Raw genomic sequence first — 22,671 nt, forward strand, 5'->3', positions numbered from 1 at the left:
AAGTCCCACACTTTCAAGTTTTTAAAAAATGTTACTGATCTAATACCTGATTTTCAAAAATGAAGTTAACTAAGATAATATGATTGACACTTTTTTCAGCTTACTTAATATTTTAAGCATTTATTTGCATGACTGTCCATTCTGATAACAATTCATTATGGTTGCCCTGATGCCACATGAATATTGGAACCAGTCATAATAAATCATATTAAATATTATTTATGATTAATTAATTTGAATATTTGCTTCTATTTAGTATGAAACTGAATTAAAATATGCTAATAAAAGGTAAGAGATAAAGAAAAATTAGAAATGTTTATGAATATATGCATGAAAATCAATATTACCATTTTTCAAAGAGAAACAAATACATAAAATATAATGCCTTTAAGCATGGCCTTTAGCATCAAACTGATCTCACTACCTGTTCTGAGTACTAGCTGTGTGTCCCCAGGCCCTTTTAAATTCTCAGTTTTTCTCAACTGGAAAATAGGAGGAAATAATAGTGTTTGTAGGGATTAGATAACATTTGTAAAGCAGTTAATGCTGAACACATAATGATAACAATAATTGGTAGTTACTGAACAGTATGTTGATACTTACATTTTTATTTTTCAAAGTAGTAATCTCAAAAAAATTTTGTGCACTATTGGAACTTATGAAAAGCCAAATTATTAAGAGCAAAATCTCTCCCTTGTGTTTGTTTGAGTTGAGGAGTATTATACTCTGAAAACTGAAGGACTTAATCAAAATAAGTCTGTGGGAAAAGACTCAAGCTGCTTAAGATAGTGGAATGAAACTTCAAACTTATGTACCCAAGCAAACTCTTCTTCTCCACGCTCCTACCCTGTACCTGTTCCTTCCATGGTTTTCCCCATTTCAGTCCATGGTAAATTCATTCTTCTAGGTGCTCAAACTAAAAACATCAAGAGTTATCCTTGACTCCTCCTTTTTCTTTTACTTGCCACATCCAATCCATCTACAAATCCTGATGGCTCTCCCTTCAAAAATATTGATACTTGACTGCTTATCTCCACATCCTTTGCTATTCTACCCTGCTCTAACCTGAAGCACAAAAATTTAAATCCTATCTTAATTTGCATTTCTGTAAATATATGTAAGTATTAAAATATTCGTTACTACTTTTTCCATTTTATGTATTGAAAATTATCTTCAAAAAATATCTATAGGTATCTTAAAATAAAAACCTCAAAATAAATAATGCTAATTATTTTATGGCATAGCCTTGCTCTTCATAAATAATGTAGTTAAAAATATCATATAACTTTCATTCAAATAAGTCATAGTGTAAAAATGTAGTAATTGCAAACCTCTAAATTACCATTTAATGATCAGTATTTATCAGTACAAAATGTACTGCATCAAACTAGCTTTTTTTTCTGTCATTAACTATGGGATGACTCTTTACTTTGTTAAGATCATTTCTCTATCTTGTTTCATTGCTTGCTTTTCTTCTGTTGGGAAATTATTAGGGCCACGAAAATGAAGAGCTAAAGAGGAGGAAGAAAACATGTGTTACTTGGCCTTTCACACTGATCTTCACTAACCCATGTTTTCATGAACACCAGATTCACCAAGTTTTCAAAGAGGAATAGCAAGTGTTTGATGATGAAGGAAGTTTGGATTTAATTTTCACTTTGAGACACATGGATACTATTCCCTGAAAAAATATTGGCATTCTGAAGATGTTCAAGCACTCTTACTCCAGCAGCTACCAATAGCTCCAACTGCATGTGAGGCTCTGGTGGCTCTGAGGGCTGTCAAAGCAGAGATGTTAGAAACCAGCTGCCTCCTTCATTCATCCTTTGAGATCAGCAAAGGTGGGGGTGGACTTTCCTGCCATCAAATCCTTAGAGCAGCAACTTGCACACAGAATTTGCTCTTACAGAAAAATGATTCAAATAATATGAGCAAAATAACAGCAGTAATAAGAAAGATAACTTGCTCTGCAGTTTATTGAGCACTTTCCAGGTATCCAGGACTATTTCAATCGCATCTCATATATTATTTCATTTCATCTCTAGAACATAAACAAGCAGACAGTTGTGGGCTATCCCCAGAGGAATGGCTTCAAGTAGAGTTATGAAGAACACCCTAAATCTTCAGAGTAGTTCAAAACCACCTTACAGACAAATATTTTAGAAGGTTGAGGACTTTTATAAGCGCAATGAATTCTATATGGGAAATCCTTCATTGATATATCATAGCAGTCCTTTGAATAAACATTAAGTTCAAGACACTGTATAGGTATGACCCAGAAGTAGCAATAATCTTGTCCTCATCATTGATAAAATTGTTTCTTAACCATCCTAAAGTATATATCATGCATCCGAAATTTTAGATGTACGGGATTTTTTTTTCAGAATTCTTGTATTATTTAACATGTTTCCTTCTCCATTTCTTACATATATTAAAAAAATTTTTTTAATCAAGAAAAAATTTTCTGGGTAACTCTTCCTCCACTATCATGACCAACGTTTTACTGTTTTTCTCCCCTAGAACTGGAACAGAGACTGATGTACCAGTGATGTTTCTAATTCAGAATGTTTTATTCTTTCCAGGAAAGGAAAAAGTTTAAACTTAAGTAGCTGCTCTTTATCAGCAGACCAGGTGGAAGAAGAAGACTATCACCTTTTACAAAGTATCTCTTCTTCATCTTTCCTTCTTTATTCTGGAAATTTTCTCAGTTCAATCTTTGAGGTATATCTACTAATAGAGAGTTCAGATCATGGCTGTTGCCTGATCCTTCTTCCTAAGATCAAAGTAGACTAAACCACAAACTAGAACTTAAATAAGAAATCTAAAATATAAGCATGATATTCTGTGTTGCTTCTGTATTTGCTTATTCAGGCAGACTTTTATCACCTTATTTTGGTTCTAGCACCCCAATTGTGTTTTAGGTAACCACCATCACCCCTCTAAGCAGCTCATGTGCTTCAGAGAAGTATCTCCATGAGCAGCACATGTGGCTCAGGCCTAAACTAATTAGCGTTATGTGGGTCCATGACTGGTTCAGAGATGGTAGCATGATCTAATTAATAATTTAGTGCAACTAGAACGAAGCCTAAGACTTTAAATCAAAGGTTGAGGGAATAGGACAAATGCAGTACAATAATGGGAAATCATATAGCCTGAGAGCTCCTGGAAGAAATTTTAGAACAACCAGGGAGAATCTCCTGAGACTGGAGCTGAGATTTTGGGGTATGTTTGTTACACACCATTATCACAATACATTTGGTGTATTTGGCTAATACACCAAAGAAGGTAATAGATAAGGTTCCAGATATTTGAGGTATATCCTCCTGACTTACCCTCAAATTAGAATATCACCAGCAAAACGTAAGATAAAGTAAACCAAGGCAGGATGATAACATTTTTAAACACTAGAAGAAACATGTTGTCTTTCTGTTAAGGTTGCTAAGCCTGGAAATTTTGAACCTGGCACCACTGGCCATCTTCCCTGACACGATGAGGAGTCTGTTGCAGAACGAAGCTAATCAGAGACAGTGATGAAAGGCAGGTAGAGATAGAAAGAGCAAAAAGGCAAAAGTAAAAGAGAGCATGAGTGCAAGAGAAAGCAGGAATGAGTGAGCAAATAAAAGAGGAAGAGTAATGATTTAGAAGAATCAGTTTCATATAGATAAAATTTAAACTTTTGCAGAAACACATTTTAGGTTACATCAACCCTGTGACTGGCATTTTTCAAATATGAAATACAGATACAGAAATTATATGTTTATTTAACCAGTAGTCAATCAGTGCCAGACACTGTTAGATGTTCTCATTAAAAATCTATAAGTCAATGTAGACTCTAAAATTTTTAAAGTAAAAAAAGCTTAACATGTAAAAAATTACAATGTGTTGTGTAGGAACTGTCATATGGAGAAAGATAATAAGTGCTTAGAACACAAAAGAAAGAGATATTAACCCTGTAAGTAAATGAAGATGGGGAAGACATGGAAAAAGAATTCACATAAGGGACTTCCCTGGCGGTCCAGTGGTTAGACTCCGTGCTTCCATTGCAGGGGGCGCGGGTTTGATCCCTGGTGGGGGAACTAATATCCCTCATGCTGCACAGTGCTGCCAAAAAAAAAAAAAAAAAGAATTCACATAAGCTGTAGCTAAAAACCAAAGGAAAAATAGAAGTTGGTAAATAAATAAATCATGAATGAGGACAAGTGGAAGGCTTGCATTTGTACTGGAGACTTAAAATTCATGTAAACTGTATCAGTTTACTAGCTTCTATTACCAGTATCCTGTGCACTCAAAAAGGGAAATAAAAATCTGCCTTCAAATGTCTATTATTAATACACATCACTGATTTTCTTCAATCTTTTTAGTTAAAGCTTTAAATTATACTAAATATTTTCAAGAGAGGAGGTGAGCAAGGCTGACCTGATGTATGAGCCTGTGTTATTAGACCTGCTCCAAAAGAAAACATCAGCCAAAAGAGATTGCACTACCAACTACATGGCATGACTCAAAGGGCACCTGAATGGCTCCTGCTCCTCTTTCCTATTTCCAAATACTTCCTCAACCTGTCTAAAATGTTTTATTTCCTTTTGTCACCTTGCACTAAATCAATCTAATTAAAGATTCATTTGAATGGTAGTGTTCATTTTTCAAAGTGGAAAAAAAAATAGATAAAAGGTGTAGGGGTGTGGGTAAGGGGGATGGGTTGTAGTCATTCACACCTTAGTTTAAACAGTTTGCTTTCCTCTTAACCACAACTTACAGTGTATAAGAAACCAATCCAAGTGCACATGGCAGTGTTGTGGTTGGAATTATGAATTTTCTTACAGTCAAAAAGAGCTGGTTTGAATCTTGCCTCTATCACTTTACTAGCTTTATGAGCTTGAGAAAATTGTTTAATGTTTGGGGTGTCTCAGTTTTCTTGTCTCTAAGATGAGAGAAACATGGTTACCACTATTGTTATATAATATACATACTTGACCAGCACAGTGTCCAGAGCTTGGTTAAGCAACCAATAAATGGTAGTTATTGATACTAGGGTGGAGAAAAAGAGGTAATTTTGTAGCAAGAGAAGTGAGATCCTGGGTGAACGGAAGACCACAAAGGCATACTTTGCCGTTTCAGTACTTTTGTCTGTGACAAGATCAGAGGTGCAGATTCAACAACGATGTGACAATCAAGGTGGAGTTGACACAAATGTATTCAATATTATCATGTGTTCCCGATTTTGGTGATAGAAAGGTCACATGTAGTTCATTAATACTGCATCAACATTTGATCTCAAATTTGATGGTTCTGGATTTTTGTTTTCACTATAACTTTCCTTCTTATGACTGTTCCTTACAGAGTTAGGCAGCAGCACTACACGGGTGCTTAAGGGAAGTGTGAAGAGTGTCTTAAACAAAGGTGAATATTTAAAATGTCTGTTTCCTGGACCGCTTTGCAAAGATGTATTGGGTCGGCTAAAAATACCAAAAAGACGTTTGGGTTTTTCCGTAACATCTTACCGAACTTTTTGGCCAACCCAGTATTTTACCAGATCCTGTTTTCAAAGTAGCTTATAGCTGATACTTACAAGATTCCTCCTTTTAAAATACGTGCACATTGAGTACAAACAGAGCCTAAAATGTTATTTTTTTTATGCTTGTCATGAGCGTGTTAACATTCCCCAGCTGTCCATTTCAAAAGGACAGTGGGCCTATCCATGGTGTAAGTTTGCTGGACTCTTCCACAGGGCAGTCACTGTGCTAAGAGACAAAGTAGGGATGCTCTTCAGCGACCTTCACGCTGCTTAAACCAAACTCAAAGCCACGCCCTTGAAAAGTGATAGAGTAAAACTGCATTTTAATTTCTGTTTTTCCAAAACCTGCCTAATGTAGTTAATTGACAAAAGCAACTGTATTTTCTGATCAGAGACATAAACTGTAAACCTCAAGGCAGTTCTTCTCTTGCCAGTGGTTGCCCTTGATAATAAAATAATTACCACATTGACAGCATTCACTCAATTTCAACACTGAGGATTTCTCCCACAAAGCATGCTGGAGAAAAGTGCCAGGCCACAAGACAGTTAAATCGAATTATTTCTGCATTTCGCCCTGGTTTGGTTTAAGTATAAATGCCCATACTCTCTCGTTATTCCACCTCTGAAAGGCACAGGGATTTTTTTTTTTTTTTCTTTTTCAGCTTTCAGTGTATAGCAGTATTGTTTATGGGACTTGTGACTCCACAGTTTTAAACCCAATATTTATCTTTTTAATATGAAATATTCAACCATTGTTTTGTGTATTTGACAGGGTTGGTCTCTGTCCTGAAACCATACTGAAATATTTTGGGTTATCTATGCTTTCTCTTGACCTCAGGCCTTGCTCATTCTGAGCTGCTGAGAACTCTCTCCCTGTCCACTGCTGCTCAACTCATTTCACCCTCTAACTCCTGTTCACCATCCAGGTATTGGTGTAGTTATTACTTCCTCCAGGAAGCCTTCCCTAATACTTTAATTCTGGGTTAAGTGGCATGAGTTCTGTACACTTTTCACATTACATTTCAATTGCCTCTTTACTTAGTTGAATTCTCCACTAGACTGAGTTTTCTGAGATCAGAGACACTACTTTGTTTATAGAATGTATTTAGCAGCTGGAAGGAACACAGTTTGTCATTTAGTAAATATTTTTTAAAGTATATTTTATTTTTTGTTCTTTTATAGCTATTCTTTTCCTTCCTATCCTATGGTCAGTCAGCATTTGCTCCCCTCACCCATTAACTTTGGTTAACTTTGGTGGCTGTGTGGTTTGCTTTAACCAATGGGATGTGAGCAGATATAACATATAACACATTTGGGCCAAAGCTTTAAACACACTTGCATGATTGACACTCCTCTTCTTCCTGCCTTCCACGGTCAGAAAAGCATCTTTCAGATAGTGGCTACTCCTCAGACTTGATTCAAAGAGAGAAGACACTTGATGCAAGCTGAACCCAAAAGAGCCCAGCAGAACCCAGTAACATGAATGATAAATGACTGTTTGTTGTTTCAGGTTGCTAAGATTTGGGATTATTTGTCACCACAACAAAAGTTGATTAATAAAGAAATTGATACCTAGAAGCAAGGCATCAGTGTACAACAATAAACTAAAATATGTAGTATTTGCACTGTGCCTGTTATGGGAGCCCCTGATATTAAAGGAGGCTGGAAAAATGACAACCTATTCTATGCAATGGTGAAAATTTTGGTAATACTGTTACCTGAGATAACTTGAAAGGCAGAAAATATACCTATAAACTTTGCAAAGAATTTTCAAGACGGAATGTTCGTAGCCCAAAATTGCTTTTTAGGCTTTATAAGGAAGAATAAACTCAGAAGATAATTGGACTTTTTTCAATGGAATGGAAGAGAAAAGAAGAATGCAGAAGTCCAGAGACAGACTTGAAAGATGTTACTGTTTCTCATCTCCAGCCAGCAAATTATTTGCAAATTAAAACAAGGCCTCAATGCAAAACCAAGTCAAGGGCATGGATAGTTGTTTTCTAGTTGTGTGTACATTTTATTACACTGAATAATTTTAATTATTTTTAGTGAATTTAAAGCACATCAGAAATTTAGCAACTTGAGCAAGTTCCTAATGCAAAATTACCATAGTAACATGTAGGCAATTTTAAAGATAATATCAAAGAGATTTTTAAGTGGATAAATAGGAGAAGGAGCAACTTATATTATCTATTATCTTTTAGAAGCCTATTATAAAGATCAGAAGGCAAAAGCAGTCTTCAAAAATTAATATTATAAAGTGCCTATAAAGAGTTTTTGTCATAATTATGAAAAGTTAATATTTTCATCCTACTAAGTAAAAGTATGCCTAATTAATAATAATAAGATGATGATGATGATGATGATGATTCAGGCTTGGGAGTAAAGATCAAATCAAGACTGTTGTCACCACACCATTTGTTAAGACCTCTGATCCCTTTAAAGTGATCCCCAGTAAGTCATTTCACTTGTACAAAATGGTTCTGGGTAAAGAAATCATAGATTGGCCTAATGGAAGCCTAAAGAGTGCAAATTATCTGTAATTAAGCCTAGAAGTATGTCTGCTAATTATGGATCTGCTATTGGCAGGAAGCACTAACAGGAAGCAAAGATATCAAAGAAACTAATAATGTTTTTTTTTAAGTTGTAGTGCCACAATTGCTACCAGCCTGAATTAAAAGAGGTTGTGATTGTTTGAACAGTAAAACTACCCTTGAGCTCTCGACTTTTTTGACAGGATAAGGAAGCTGTTTGGCATCCCAAAACAGAAGTTTCTCCCAAACAGGATATTGGAAAAGGAAGGACTTCCCAGAAGGTGAAGTCAAGAGTCATGAAGAACAATAGACTATGAAGCTACCTCCAGGAAACAAAACTGAAGATTGATTAAACACAGTTCCTTACACTCAGGTTAGCAGACTTTTTAACAATTTCTCCATGGGATTTCAGAACTTCTGTGAATCAGTGACTGCTGGGTTCTCACCTTCTTCCCCTTCCTAAATGAGAGTGTTTACTGTGGTTACACTATTTTATTATGGATGTGTAGGTATGTATTTTATGATGGGTGGGTACAAATAACAAGTCTTTTAGGTCATAGGACTTTGGCTCAATAGTGCTACATTTGGGCATGATACAAACTCAAGATCCTGGATTTCAAGCTAGAGGTTTTGATTAGATCAGAACTTGGAGTATCTTTAGGATGGGGTGATTACATTTTTTTTACAGCAAGGAAGTGAACATTTGTGAACTTGTTCACAAGCAGGCTGTGGTAGATTACATTATGTCACAAGTATTTATTCCCTCCATACCCTTGCCATGCTTCTCTGTGAGCACAGTCTATTTTCCTTTCCACTGACTTTGGCCTGGGTCATATTACTTTCTTTGGCAAATAGATTGTCTTAGAAGTTTTAAATGTGTTTGCAAATGTGCTTATACATTGTGCATGGCTTGGTACCCAATCTTGATGTTTCCCTCCAAAATGAGAATAGCATATCCAAGATACTAGCTTACTCCTTCAGCCTGGGCTATGGAATGAAAAGATAATTGTCATGGAGCCAAGGTCTAGCTCAAACAAACTCAGCTAAACCCAGAAAAGCCCTCACCCTCATGAACTTAGACAATCAATACATATTTGTTATTATAACCCACAGAGATATTGGGATTGTTTGTTACAGCAAAAGCTGGCTAACACAAGTTTTGAATGAATTTGTTGTTGAAAATAAAGAAGGAAGAATTATATTGTCTATAAAATTGTTTGGTTTATATAGGAAAACCATGTAAGGGTCTGAATGTACATAAATAAATGAACTCAATCAGAATTATTCACAGGTGGAACTAATAGAGATACTATTAGGTTGACCAAAAGGTTCGTTCAGGTTTTTCTGTAAGATGTTATGGAAAAACCCGAATGAACTTTTCGGCCAACCCAATAGTGGAGTTGCTTGGTTGTTTGCTACTTGGACAGTAGTTTGTTTTTTTTTTTTTAATTTTTATTTATTTATTTATTTATTTATGGCTGTGTTGGGTCTTCGTTTCTGTGCGAGGACTTTCTCTAGTTGTGGCGAGCGGGGGCCACTCTTCATCGCGGTGCGCGGGCCTCTCACTGTCGCGGCTCTCGTTGCAGAGCACAAGCTCCAGACGCGCAGGCTCAGTAGTTGTGGCCCACGGGCTTAGTTGCTCCATGGCATGTGGGATCTTCCCAGACCAGGGCCCGAACCCGTGTCCCCTGCATTGGCAGGCAGATTCTCAGCCACTGCGCCTCCAGGGAAGCCCCAGTAGTTTTTTCTGTTTTTTATTTATTTTTGGCTGCGTTGGGTCTTCGTTGCTGCACACGGGCGTTCTCTAGTTGCAGCGAGCGGGGGCTGCTCTTCCTTGCGGTGCGCAGGCTTCTCATTGTGGTGGCTTCTCTTGTTGCGTGGCACCAGCTCTAGGCGCGTGGGCTTCAGTAGTTGTGGCACGCAGGCTCAGTAGTTGTGACTCACGGGCTCTAGAGCGCGGGCTCAGTAGCTGTGGCACGCAGGCTTAGTTGTGCCGCGGCATATGGGATCTTCCCGGACCAGGGCTCGAACCTGTGTCCCCTGCATTGGCAGGAGTATTCTTAACCACTGCACCACCAGGGAAGTCCTGGAGGGTAGTTTTGAAGTCAAAAGTAGTGACCCTAGATTCAGAGGCCTAGAGGGGATTTTGATAGGCTTTTTAGACATCTTCTTTTTAAAAAATTAATCAAAAGGTATCTATAGACCCGAAAGTCTGAAAGAAATTCCAGTATATATTAGAAGATGAGTCAGTGCTTCCAAGGATGTTGATACTTAAAGAAGAGCCTGCAGATTTAAAAAAGGGAATGCCAATGTTGAATGTTTAAGACATTGATTTTTTTTTAATTTGTTTATTTATTTTTGGCTGCGTTGGGTCTTTGTTGCTGCGCACAGGCTTTCTCTAGTTGTGGAGAGCGGGGGCTACTCTTCGTTGCAGTGCAAGGGATTCTCATTGCAGTGGCTTCTCTTGTTGCGGAGCACGGGCTCTAGGCCGCATGGGCTTCAGTAGTTGTGGCTCGCGGGCTCTAGAGCGCAGGCTCGGTAGCTGTGGTGCACAGGCTTAATTGCTCCGTGGCACGTGGGATCTTCCCGGACCAGGGATCGAACCCATGTCCCCTGCATTGACAGGCGGATTTTTAGCCACTGAGCCACCAGGGAAGTCCCGAGATGTTGATTGTTTAATGCTGTATATACATGCCAACTTGAGTGATGAGATTTTGTACCTGGAATGTAAAAATTATGTAGCTTGTTCTTTGAATTTTCATCATCCTATAGTAGAGAGTACTTTTTAGATGGAAAAAAAAAAAAAGACAAGGGAGTTAGAAGTATGTTAGAATGACATACTTAGAAGTATGTTCTGAATGACATGTATGTGTCACTGAGAAAAGAACCGAATTGATGAATGTTGTGGCAAAACCCCAGGGAATTAGGAGTTCACGACTTAATTAGAAGCTCCATATGTAGAAGGAAGTATCTAAATAGGCTTACTTAAGAAGGACTATCATCTGACTACAGGGCTGACTAACCCCTTTATTCATCTTTTTAAATGCTCTTGCACCTGTGAGAGTTAGCATCATCAGTATAATTTTCAAATTCTAGAAAGATATTTTTACAAGAACTTGTCCCATCTCATGGATTGCTAGTTTTCTGAACTTTTAGATACTGTATCATATTCATAAAAATAACAGAAATGAAAAGATGTTTTTATATATATATATATATCCACAAGTATCTTTCTTAAAGGAGAATTGGTGTATTGAGTCGTTCATAAATCCATTATTGACTAAGCATTTGCTGAGTACCTGCTACATGCCAACCTTTCTTTTTTTTTTTTTAATTGAAGTATAGTTGATTTACAATGTTGTTTTAGTTTCTGGTGTACAACAAAGTGATTCAGTTTTATATATATTTATATATATATATTTATATATATATATTTATGTATGTTCTTTTTCCATTATTTATTATAGGATATTTAATGTAGTTCCCTGTGCTATACAGTAGGACCTTGTTATCTATTTTATATATAGTAGTGTGTATCTCCTAATCCCATACTCCTAATTTATCCCTCCCACACCCCCTTTCCCCTTTGGTAACGATTAATTTATTTTCTATGTCTGTGAGTCTGTTTCTGTTCCATAAATAAGATCATTTGTGTCATATTTTAGATTCCACATATAAGTGATATCATATGGTATTTGTCTTTCTCTGTCTGACTTCCTTCACTTATTATGAAAATCTCTAAGTCCATCCATGTTGCTGCAAGTGGCATTATTTCATTCTTTTTTATGGTTGAGTAGTATATACCACACCTTCTTTATTCATTCATCTGTGGATGGACATTTAGGTTGCTTCCATGTCTTGGCTATTGGAATAGTGCTGCAATGAACATTGGAGTGCATGTACATTTTCGAATTATGGTTTTCTCCAGATATATGCCCAGGAGTGGGATTGCTGGATCATATGGCATCTATAGTTTTAGTTTTTAAAGGAACCTCCATATTGTTTTCCATAATGGCTGCACCAATTTACATTCCTACTAACAGTGTAGGAGGGTTCACTTTTCTCCACACCCTCTCCAGCATTTGTTATTTGTAGACTTTTTAATGATGGCCATTCTGACCAGTGTGAGGTGGAGCATGCCCACCTCTTGATCACCTGAGATGGAGTATAAAAGAAATGACCATCTACTCCAGGAGCTTATAATTTAACAAGTGTGTCAAGATTTATATGTATGAAATAATTAAGTAATAAACTCATGGTGATAAATGATTTTTGTGTTAAAAACAATGGTTCAGGAAATAAATTTGGACTGTTAGAGACTGGGATAAATAAAAGGAGGGCCAGGGCAGTTTCAGAGAGGAGTGAGACAGAGCAAAGAGAAGTCTGACCTTACAGTTGGGTGAGATTTGTTTAGGTGAGTTCTAACAGCAAGAATAAAGATGTAAACATAGGAAGCAGTAAAGAGAGTACAGCAGTATCTTAAGGAAACTAAATTACTGAGAGGCTTAGGGCTAAAGGAAATACATTGTGTGCCGTATTTATACTTGAAAATGTCTGCTTGCTTCACAGACAACAATATTGCAAATGGAGACTATGACTAGCACAAGTAAGATGAGGGTAAGCATGCCTATCAGGTTCCCGGGGCCTCTAGCTTCCTTGGCATCTTTTGCCAGCTCAGTAGGTATCCCAATTAGCTAAGAGAGAAGCATTTCTAGGACACAGGGCTTTTCCTATGAAGAGTTAGAGTTAGTTCTAGTTGAGAAGTACCAGTTTGTGTGATCCCCATCGTATTAATGAAAATAACAAAACACCGTTCATGAACATACATTGCCCATGTCTTCACTGAGCTGTTGCTGCATGGAATGGGAGAAACTATTGTACTTGAATGGGGAATAAGTGCATAGGTACTAGTATTATTTCGTTGTGTAGAGAGCACAGTCAAGAGATTCCTTATGCCAAGTGATTTCAGCTTTTTTGACTGTGGTCCTCAGTAAGAAATACATTTTAAATCACAATCCAATACACACGTTCATAACTATGTCCATATTGATATACATTAAACATACAAATTATTTTAAGACATTATATACTTTATGTTCATCTGGATAAGAGTAGACTGTGTTTACTGTTTACTGTAGTTGTGCTGTGAGAGGCTATAAATTTCCTTTAGTGTCTTGCTTTTGTCTCCCCTTTAGTCTTTGGGTTTTCACAGAAACTTTTTTTTTTTTTAAGATTTATTTTTTTATTTTATTTATTTTTGGCTGCGTTTGGTCTTAGTTGTGGCACTCGGGATCTACCTTGAGGCATGTGGGCTCTTTCGTTGTGGTGCGCAGTCTTCTCTCTAGTTATGGCGTGCGGGTTTTCTCTTCTCTAGTTGTGGCACGCAGGCTCCAGGGCACGTGGGCTCTGTAGTTGTGGCACGAGGGTTCCAGAGCATGTGGGCTCTGTAGTTTGCAGCATGCAGGCTCCAGTTAAGGCGCTTGCGAGCTCAGTAGTTATGGCACGTGGGCTTAGTTGCCCCGCGGCCTGTGTGATCTTAGTTCCCTGACCAGGGATGGTACCTGCATCCCCTGCATTGTAAGGCAGATTCTTTACCACTGGACCACCAGGAAAGTCCCGAGACTTCTTAAATAGGATTTGAGCCTTGTAGTTCTTTTAGCTGTAATCTCTTGATATTATACAGGAATCCTATGGATGTTGTGGTAAGATGCAGGGGAGCGAAAGTATTCTATAGTCCTATGATTAGGTCTCAGTCTTTTAGTGAGCCTGGATTGGGTGTTGCCCTTCCTCCAGATCAGTTAGGCTTTTGTGAAATCCCAGTTAGGCTCTGGTCAAATAGTTTCCCTTAAGGGTAGACCTTGTTAAGAAGAACAGAAAGTTCTGGGCATATTTCAAAATGGTTACTTTCCCCCTTTTCCTGCTGAAAGCACTAGGAGATTTGTCTCCCATCTACACAGTGAGAACATGATGGAGCTCCTAGAGGTAAAGCTCAGAAAAGCCTGAGAATCCCTTTAAAATTGGGCCCCGTGGAGTTTTTAACCCTCAAGTTTTGGGAGTTTTAATTTTCAAACATTGAGCCACTTAGCAATTCATCAATTACAGTTTAAAGAATTCCTACCAATCCTGGCTCCTGCTGCTGGCTTCTGCTCCTGGGCTTCTGTTCCTGGTAAACTGTGATTCTCTGTATCTTCCTGTCTGTCTCTCAAGTTTGGGGAGTAACAATTTATCCTTTGGCCTCAGATCTCTGATATATCTAAAAACTGAAGACTTTCAGTTTGTTCAGCTTTTTTCTTGTGAGGATTGGAGTGGCAACTTCTAAGCTCTTTCAATACTTCATTATATACAATGAATACTATTTTTTCTGTTCTATTTAATTCTATCTCATTTTAAAAATTGCTTGTTACAACCCACTAAACTGGGTTACTTTTATGGTTATACAAGTTTTAAAGGAAACACAATTGAATTCTTCTATAACCTGAAAGTGGGAAAACTATGACTCCAGAAGCAATAAAAATGATGAAGTTTATCAGATAAAAATTTAAAACATGATAATAAAAACAGCCAGATTAAAAAAAATGATTAACTGGGAAAAAGTATATGTTACAGACAAAAGACTAATGTCTCTAATATATATAAAAGCTTCTAAAACTAAAGGAAAAAGACAACCCTATAGTAAAATGGGCTAGAAATATGAGCAGAGCTCTTAGGAAAAAGAAATGCACATGGATCTTAAACATAAAAAAAGGTTTCAACCACGTTCATAACAATAAAAGTATAATTTAGAACTTCACTGAGTTGCTATTTCTCTCTTATCAGTTTGGGAAAAATCCAAAAGTTTGACAGCATACTCTGTTGATGAGGCTGTGAAGATATAGACACCCTAATACATTGTTATGGAAATACAAGATGTTGTAACTCCTATAGAGAGAGGAATTGGTCAATATATATCAAAATTATACAAATGCTTACCCTTTGACCTAGCAATCCATTTCTAGGAATTGACCACAAAGATACATTGGGAAAAGTACAAAAAGGTAGGTTTACAAGGAATTCATTGAAGTACTATTTGTAATAACAAAAACTGGAAACAACCCAAATGTCTGTTAATAGGGATGGGTTAAATAAAACCATGCTATATCGATACAATGGCATACTTTGCAGCTGTAAGAAGGAATGAGTAATAGCTATAAATACAACTATAGCATGATCTCTGTGATATACTCTATGATATGAAGTTTACAAAGGAATGTTTATAGTATACTGCCATTTATCTATAAAAGTGGGAAATAACATTTCCTTATATTAAAAATAAAGGAAAAAACAACAAATGCTGGACAGGATATAAAGCAACAGGAACTCATTCATTGCTGGTGGGGATGTAAAATGGTACAGCCATGTTGGAAGACAGTTTGGTAGTTTCTTACAAAGCTAAACATACTCTTACTGTATGATCCAGCAATCACACTTCTTGGTATTTACTCAAATAAGTTGAAAACTTATGTCCACACAAAAACCTGCACACAAATATTTATAGCAGCTTTATTCATGATTCACAAAACTTGGAAGCAACCAAGATGTCTTTCAGCAGGTGTAATGATTTGAATGTGTCTTGCTTCAATTAATTTATATGTTGAAACCTAACCACCAAGGTGATGGTATTAGGAGGCAGAGCCTTTGGGGAGTGATTAGGTCATGGGGGCAGAGCCATCATGAATGGGATCAGTGCCCTTACAAAAGAGGCCTGAGAAAGCTCCCTTGCTCCTTCTACCATGTGAGGTTACATTGGGAAGTCAGCAGTCTGCAACCCAGAAGAGGGTCTTCACCAGAACCCAACCATGCTGGTACCCAATCTTGGACTTACAGCCTCCAGAACGATGAGAAATAAATTTCTCTTATTTATAAGCCACCCAGTCTGTGGTATTTTGTTATAGCATTTCTAATGGACTATGAAATGTAGGTAGATGGATAAATAATCTGTGATGCATCTGGGCAATGGAATTTTATTCAGTATTAGAAAGAAATGAGCTATCAAGCCATGATAAGTCATGGAAGAAACTTAAATGCATATTACTAAGTGAAAGGAGCTAATCTGAAAAGACTACACACTGTATGATTCCAACTATATGACATCCTGGAAAAAGAAAAACTATGGAGATAATAAAAGGATCAGTGGTTGCCAGCCATTAGAAAGGAGGGAAGGATGAGTAGGTGGAGCACACAGGATTTTTAGGACTGTGAAACCCTTTGAATAATACTATAATTGGGGATATATGTCATTATATATTTTTCAAAACCCATAGAATATACCAATAGTGAACCCTAATGTAAACTATGGACTTTGGGTGACAATGATATGTCCATGTGTCCATGTAGGTTCACTGATTGTAATAAATGTACCATCTGGTGCAGGATTTTGATAGTGGGGGAGGCTGTGTGTATGTGGGGGTAGGGGGTATGTAGAGAATCTCTGTACCTTCTGCTCAATTTTGCTCTGAACCTAAAACGTCTCTAAAAAACAAAGTCTATTTATTTATTTATTTTTTTTTTTAATTTTTTTATTTTTTTTATTTTTTAAACCAGAAAGCAAGAAAATTATCAAAAACTACTGGGGTCTTGTCAGAAAGATAAGTGCAATGGATTGATACAAATCCAATATATTTAAATTTATAAGTTCAAAATGATACTTTTAAAAAACTTTATTGATTGTCAATATCTTTTAAATGGACTATACATCAGGGAAAGCAAATAATTGATGTCAAGAAGTTTTACTTTATGGAAGTATACCAGCTAATAAACAATAAAGGAATGGTGGAATTATAATATCACTATTTACAGTCCCTAATAATTTAATAGATCTAGGCAGTAATCACAGTGGCTGCTAACATCACTGAAAGTGAGACAAACAGACATTCCTGGGGATGTACAGAACATCACTCAAGAAGAATTCTTGCTAAAAAATCAAGCCCAAATCTGTCAACACCTCTAGATCTAACTACCAATTTATAGGAAATAATGGGGATGGATGAACACATTAAATGACACCATGAGAATACAAGCAGAATGCGGGGAGTAGCGACTTCACAGAAAAAACCAACTACTGGCTTTCTTCAGTAACCATACCAAAGAGAAAGAGAGAGAGAGAGAAGGAAAGAGGGAGGGAGAGAGATAAGGAAAAAGAAAAATAGCAAGTAATAAAAGAGATGGAAAAGAAACCAATATATAAAAAGAAAATGAAAAGATATAACAACTAGTTATAATGTATAGACATCATCTGGATCTTAATTCAAATAATAAACCATTAAAAAAAAACACTCCAAGAGATAACTGGAAATATTTCAACATTGTCTGGATATTTATGATATTAAAAAAATCATTTACTGAGGTAATGATATTGTGGTTATAGTTGAAAACAAATAAGTATACGTACATATACAAATACATACACTCAGAAATATTCACAGATTAAATTATACAGTATCCGGAATTTGCCTAAGTATTTTAGAGGTGGGGTGGTAAAGAGTATGGATATAGAGAGGAAGCAATACTGGCTGTGAGTTGATAACTGCTGAATTGTTGAACTGGGTGATGCATGCTTTCCCATTTATGCTCACAGGATTTTAACTTATGAAGGCGAATCATTGCCAACAGAGAGCTAATGCCATTGAAAGAAGATTTTTATTACTTACATTTTCTAGGAGGAGGGGCACACCATGCTACACAAGAGAAGCATCAGGTGGTCAGAAGACAGAAGACAGGAACAAGGAGAAGAGCCTGTAGCGGGGTTTCCATGAGGAAGGCAAGGGAAGGTAGGGTAAACAGCTTGGGATTGGCCAGTTTGAATAATTCTGGCAGGCTTTGGACTATAGGGATGGTCTCTAGTTACTTGATAGCTGGCCCTGGGATGATTTAGGGCAGGAGAAATACTGGCTTCATATGTGAGAGTTAGATAAGGAGGTGGTTGGCTTGTGTATGAGAAGGGGCTCCCAAGTAAATTATTTACTATCTTTAGGAATTAGCCAGCTCTGGAAGGGGCAGTCTCTCCCCAGGTTTGTAAGGCCCCCAAATGCCAGCATATCAATACAGAAAAGAAAATATAGTTAAAGTACTTGGCCCCATGGTGAACAGATGCCAATAGACAAATACAGAATCTAAGAAAATACATACATGGGGTACATTACATTGCTTTCTCTATAATTATATATGTTTAAATTTTTTCTTAAAAAATTTGACTTAAAAAAAAAAAAAAAACTAGAAAGGGGACTTCCCCGGTGGTCCAGTGGTTAAGACTCCACACTTCCACTGCAGGGAGAATGGGTTTGATCCCTGGTCGGGGAACTAAGATCCCACATGTCATGCAGTGCAGCCAAAAAAAATTAATTAATTAATTAAAAAAAAAAAAGAACTAGAACATTAGATAGTGTAAATAGGTTTTTTTTTCCAAAGAGAGCTACAACAATATCACCCATTTCACATGTTCTTTAGCAATGTGGCCTTGCTACTTTCCTATCGAGAGGTAGAGTCTATTTCCTCTACCATTGAATTTGGACTAGCCTTGGTACCTATTATGACCAATGGGAGATGTAATGCTTTGACTTCTGAGCCTGGGCCTCAAAAGTTATACATCTTCTATCTTTGCTTCTTATAATGCACCTTCCGGGAATTCAGCCATTATGCTGTGAGGAAGCCCAAGCAGCCACATAGAGAGACCTATGTGGAGAAATACCAAGTCCCCTGACTACAATCTCAGCTGAGTCCCCAGTCAGGAGTCAGAAATAACTTGCTAGACATGTGAGTGAGACCATATTAGACCTTTAGTCATTTCAGCACCCGCACTGACAACATGACCCCTGACAAAGAAGAAAAACTATTTAGCCAGTCACTGCTCAAATTCCTTATGCATAGAATCATGAACAAATAAACCATTTTTGTTTTAAGCAATTAAGTTTGAGGTACTGTGTTACATAGTGATGAATAACTGATTTAAAAATATAAGAACATCTTGCAGAGATCAGTACTTCCTTATGAGAATAAAATAAAGAACTATAATATGGATGTGATCTTTAAGCAAATGAATAAGAATAAAGGCGAATTTAATTTAAACACCAAAAAAAATTGATTTCATGATACATATAATTAAAAAAAAATACTGCCTGAAGTAATGCAAGGCAGATGGTCAATAAGTGGTTCAGAGCTGGAAATATCTTTACATTTTTAGAACAGTGAGGTCTACTTAGCTGGAATAAATAACAAAATTAGAAAAGTAGCAAGGAACTAGATGGGGGAAGGTCAATAGAGGCATTAACCTTAAATGTCTCAGTTAATAGTGCAGACTTTATTCAAGAGGCAACAGGAAGTTGGCTGAAGATTCTGAGCAGGACAGTGACATGATTTAATCAGTATTTTAACAAAAGTATTGAATAGTTGTTTTAGAATGGATTGGTTTAAGGAAAAACTTGACACAGCAGGGCCAGTTAGGATGATTTCCAGATATGAGGTTATGAGAATTTAGACTACGGAGATATTAAGTACATACAAATTCAAGAAACAATCTAATAAATAATTAAGAGATGACTGAAAGGATAAAGGAAATGAAGAAGGAAAATCCAAAGATGATGCTGAGATTTTGAGTTGGGATGAATGAGAAAATTGTGGTGACACTGATAGAAAAAAATTGAAAAGAGATATTGGGTTGAAAGATAATGAAAATGTGGTTCTAGACCTACTGAGTTGTAGAATATCCAAGTAGAAATACTCCATGCCCAGTTTCTGGCACAAAACTGAATTAAGGTGAGACATTATCAATCACAATATTAATCAGTATTTCCCAAAATGTGTTTCTCAAATGCCCCATTCAGAGAGTTTGAGACCAAATAAATTGGGAAAATGTTTGCTCCTTCTTGGATATCCATAGTGCACATTTGGGTAATGAACACTCAAAATGATCCTTCTGTAAGGAAACCTATATAATTTTGCTAAAACAAACAAAGCATCCCAAACTATAGTCAACCTTTGACATGCTTTATATCATGACATACTTGGAAAATGCAAGAGGAGACTCATCAAGAATAAACCTATTAGCTAAAGTCAGAACACAGAGTCAGTTAAAAATGGAAAAGAAGATTGAGAGCGATGGACAGGGGGTTAAGAACTGAACTATGACAGAGGAGATTCTGGAGAAGGGACTGTCTGACAAATGGAAGATGATTGTGGAAGTTCAGTGCCAGAGAAGATCACAGAAGCCGACCTTTAAGTGGGTTTCAGAAGGACAAGATGGTCGTGTGCTACAGAAATGTTAAGAAGGCCGAAGCCAAAAAAAGAGGATTAGAAAAGGTAATTGGATTTAGTAAGAGGTCAGTTGTCACCCTTGAAAGAGTTTTGATGGAATGGTTTGAAGGAAAATGTATAATAGAGGCCAAAGAAGAAGTATGTTGTGAGGGAAATGAATATGAATAATAGATAATGATTGGAAGGAGAAGAGTAACTCCATGTGTTGTCTATGTCAGTTGAAAAATTACCAATAGTAAGAAATCTGTGCCCATGCAAAGACTGATGAGAATATGCCAATGAGGCAGTCCAGGAATGATGCTGGAGAGTGGGAATAATTGATCTGGGGAGTAAGGAACATTTTTAGGGTAATGCCAAAAGAGGGCTAAATAGATGAAATGAAAGAGAAGAACTACTAAGGGTCAGGATTGTTGGGTAAAGGGGGCAGATAACAAGGGAGAAGGCTGTACTCAGAGAAAGAAAACCAAATGCATGCCCCCTTGGAAGACGAGCAATGCCAGGCTATGTTAAGGACAATAAAATCTGGGAGACTGAGAAAGTCATTTAGGTAAATGTTGAATATAAAATGGAAAGGAATATAAATGTATATTCTTTAATAAAACATATTCTTTAGTACATATAAAAGAAAAGTTTGGAAAGGATGGTATGATCTGTCCCCTTATTGTTTACTTATTAGTTTATTTCAATTGCTTATTAAAGATAAGTCCTTCCCATTAAACTCTAAGTTCTGTAAGGCAGACCTTGGTCTGTCTTATTTGTTTTTGTGCCACTTATGTCTAATAGTGCCTGGCACATAATAGGTGATTGGTAGATATTGGTTCAGAATTTATAAGGTGTGCCTTGGTCCAGGAGACAGAGTGGAAGTGTGGGGTACAAATGATAGCAATCAATATTTGATTATAACAGAAGAGGAAGTCTAGGTCTGTGAGTGGGGAAACTTGCCTAATTAATAAACATTTTTGAGTTGTGAAGTTGGGCATTACCTCTCAGATCATCTGATCTTGATTCGTGTTTCTAAGGAACACTCATTTAATTTCCTAGCCTTAAGAAGCAAACTCAACCAAGAAAGACTCATAACACCAAAAAAAAAGCCTATATTTTATTTCATCATATGGGTTTTTTTTTTTAATTTTATTTATTTATTTATTTTTGGCTGTGTTGGGTCTTCGTTTCTATGCGAGGGCTTTCTCTAGTTGTGGCAAGCAGGGGCCACTTTTCATCGCGGTGCGCGGGCCTCTCACTGTCGCGGCCTCTCTTGTTGCGGGGCACAGGCTCCAGACGCGCAGGCTAAGTAGTTGTGGCTCACGGGCCTAGTTGCTCCGCGGCATGTGGAATCTTCCCAGACCAGGGCTCGAACCCGTGTCCCCTGCATTAGCAGGCAGATTCTCAACCACTGCGCCACCAGGGAAGCCCCCATACTTCATTCTTTAAATAACAATTGTGGGGCTTCCCTGGTGGCGCAGTGGTTGAGAATCTGCCTGCCGGTGCAGGGGACACGGGTTCAAGCCCTGGTCTGGGAGGATCCCGCATGCCGCGGAGCAACTAGGCCCGTGAGCCACAACTACTTAGCCTGCGCGTCTGGAGCCTGTGCCCCGCAACAAGAGAGGCCGCGACAGTGAAAAGCCCGCGCACCGTGATGAAAAGTGGCCCCCGCTTGCCACAACTAGAGAAAGCCCTCGCATAGAAACGAAGACCCAACACAGCCAAAAAAATTAAATAAATAAATAAATAAATAAAATCCAGCCGTTCATATTAAAAAAGAAATAAAAGGGGAAAAAAAGAGTAACTTTAAAAAAAAAAAGCAATTTTGACAAATAACAGAAAGAATTAAGGAATGCTGTATTTGTGATCCATACAAAACACCAACATTTTGGGTTATACATAATTTAAAGAAATGTCCCAAACACTTTTCAAAATACTGCAGTAGCCAGTACATAGAGGCATGCCTTAGGTGGCCATAGGAATGCAGTTTAGAAAATAAAGAAAAAAATCACACTGTAACTACTCAATTTCTTCAAAATCACTGAGCAAGAAAAGCAACAATGAACTTCCATACCGCCTTTACATAACTTCTTTACAGTACCTTGACTTAAATCCAAGAGCGAAAGTTGACTCTCCTCCTCTATTTTTGGTAAACAACTACATGGTAAACTTAGATAACTTTTCCCCCAGATTTTACCTGGGAGTGGCCTTTTTTTTTTTTTTTTTTTTTTAAATTAATAGCTACTTTATTTATTTATTTATTTTTGGCTGTGTTGGGTCTTCGTTTCTGTGTGAGGGCTTTCTCTAGTTGCGGCGAGCGGGGGCCACTCTTCATCGCGGTGCGCAGGCCTCTCA

The 22,671-nt window shown here is 37.2% G+C and overlaps 1 long non-coding RNA gene and 1 pseudogene across 2 annotated transcripts in view; one reads left to right on the plus strand and one right to left on the minus strand.

Moving 5' to 3' along the window:
• The window catches only part of LOC309615187, a 571,459-nt gene that overhangs the window by 105,300 nt on the left and 443,488 nt on the right, over positions 1–22,671 (plus strand). The window lies entirely within an intron of this gene.
• Positions 7,709–22,671, minus strand: part of LOC309615122 (AP-3 complex subunit sigma-1 pseudogene) — a 31,413-nt pseudogene continuing 16,450 nt past the window's right edge. The window contains exon 2 of the transcript XR_014249794.1: positions 7,709–22,524. The product of XR_014249794.1 is annotated as an AP-3 complex subunit sigma-1 pseudogene (transcript). The remainder of the gene's footprint in view (positions 22,525–22,671) is intronic.

The sequence above is a fragment of the Balaenoptera borealis genome, assembly GCF_965194805.1.
Source record: "Balaenoptera borealis genome assembly, chromosome: 17".
Taxonomy (NCBI): Eukaryota; Metazoa; Chordata; class Mammalia; order Artiodactyla; family Balaenopteridae; genus Balaenoptera; species Balaenoptera borealis.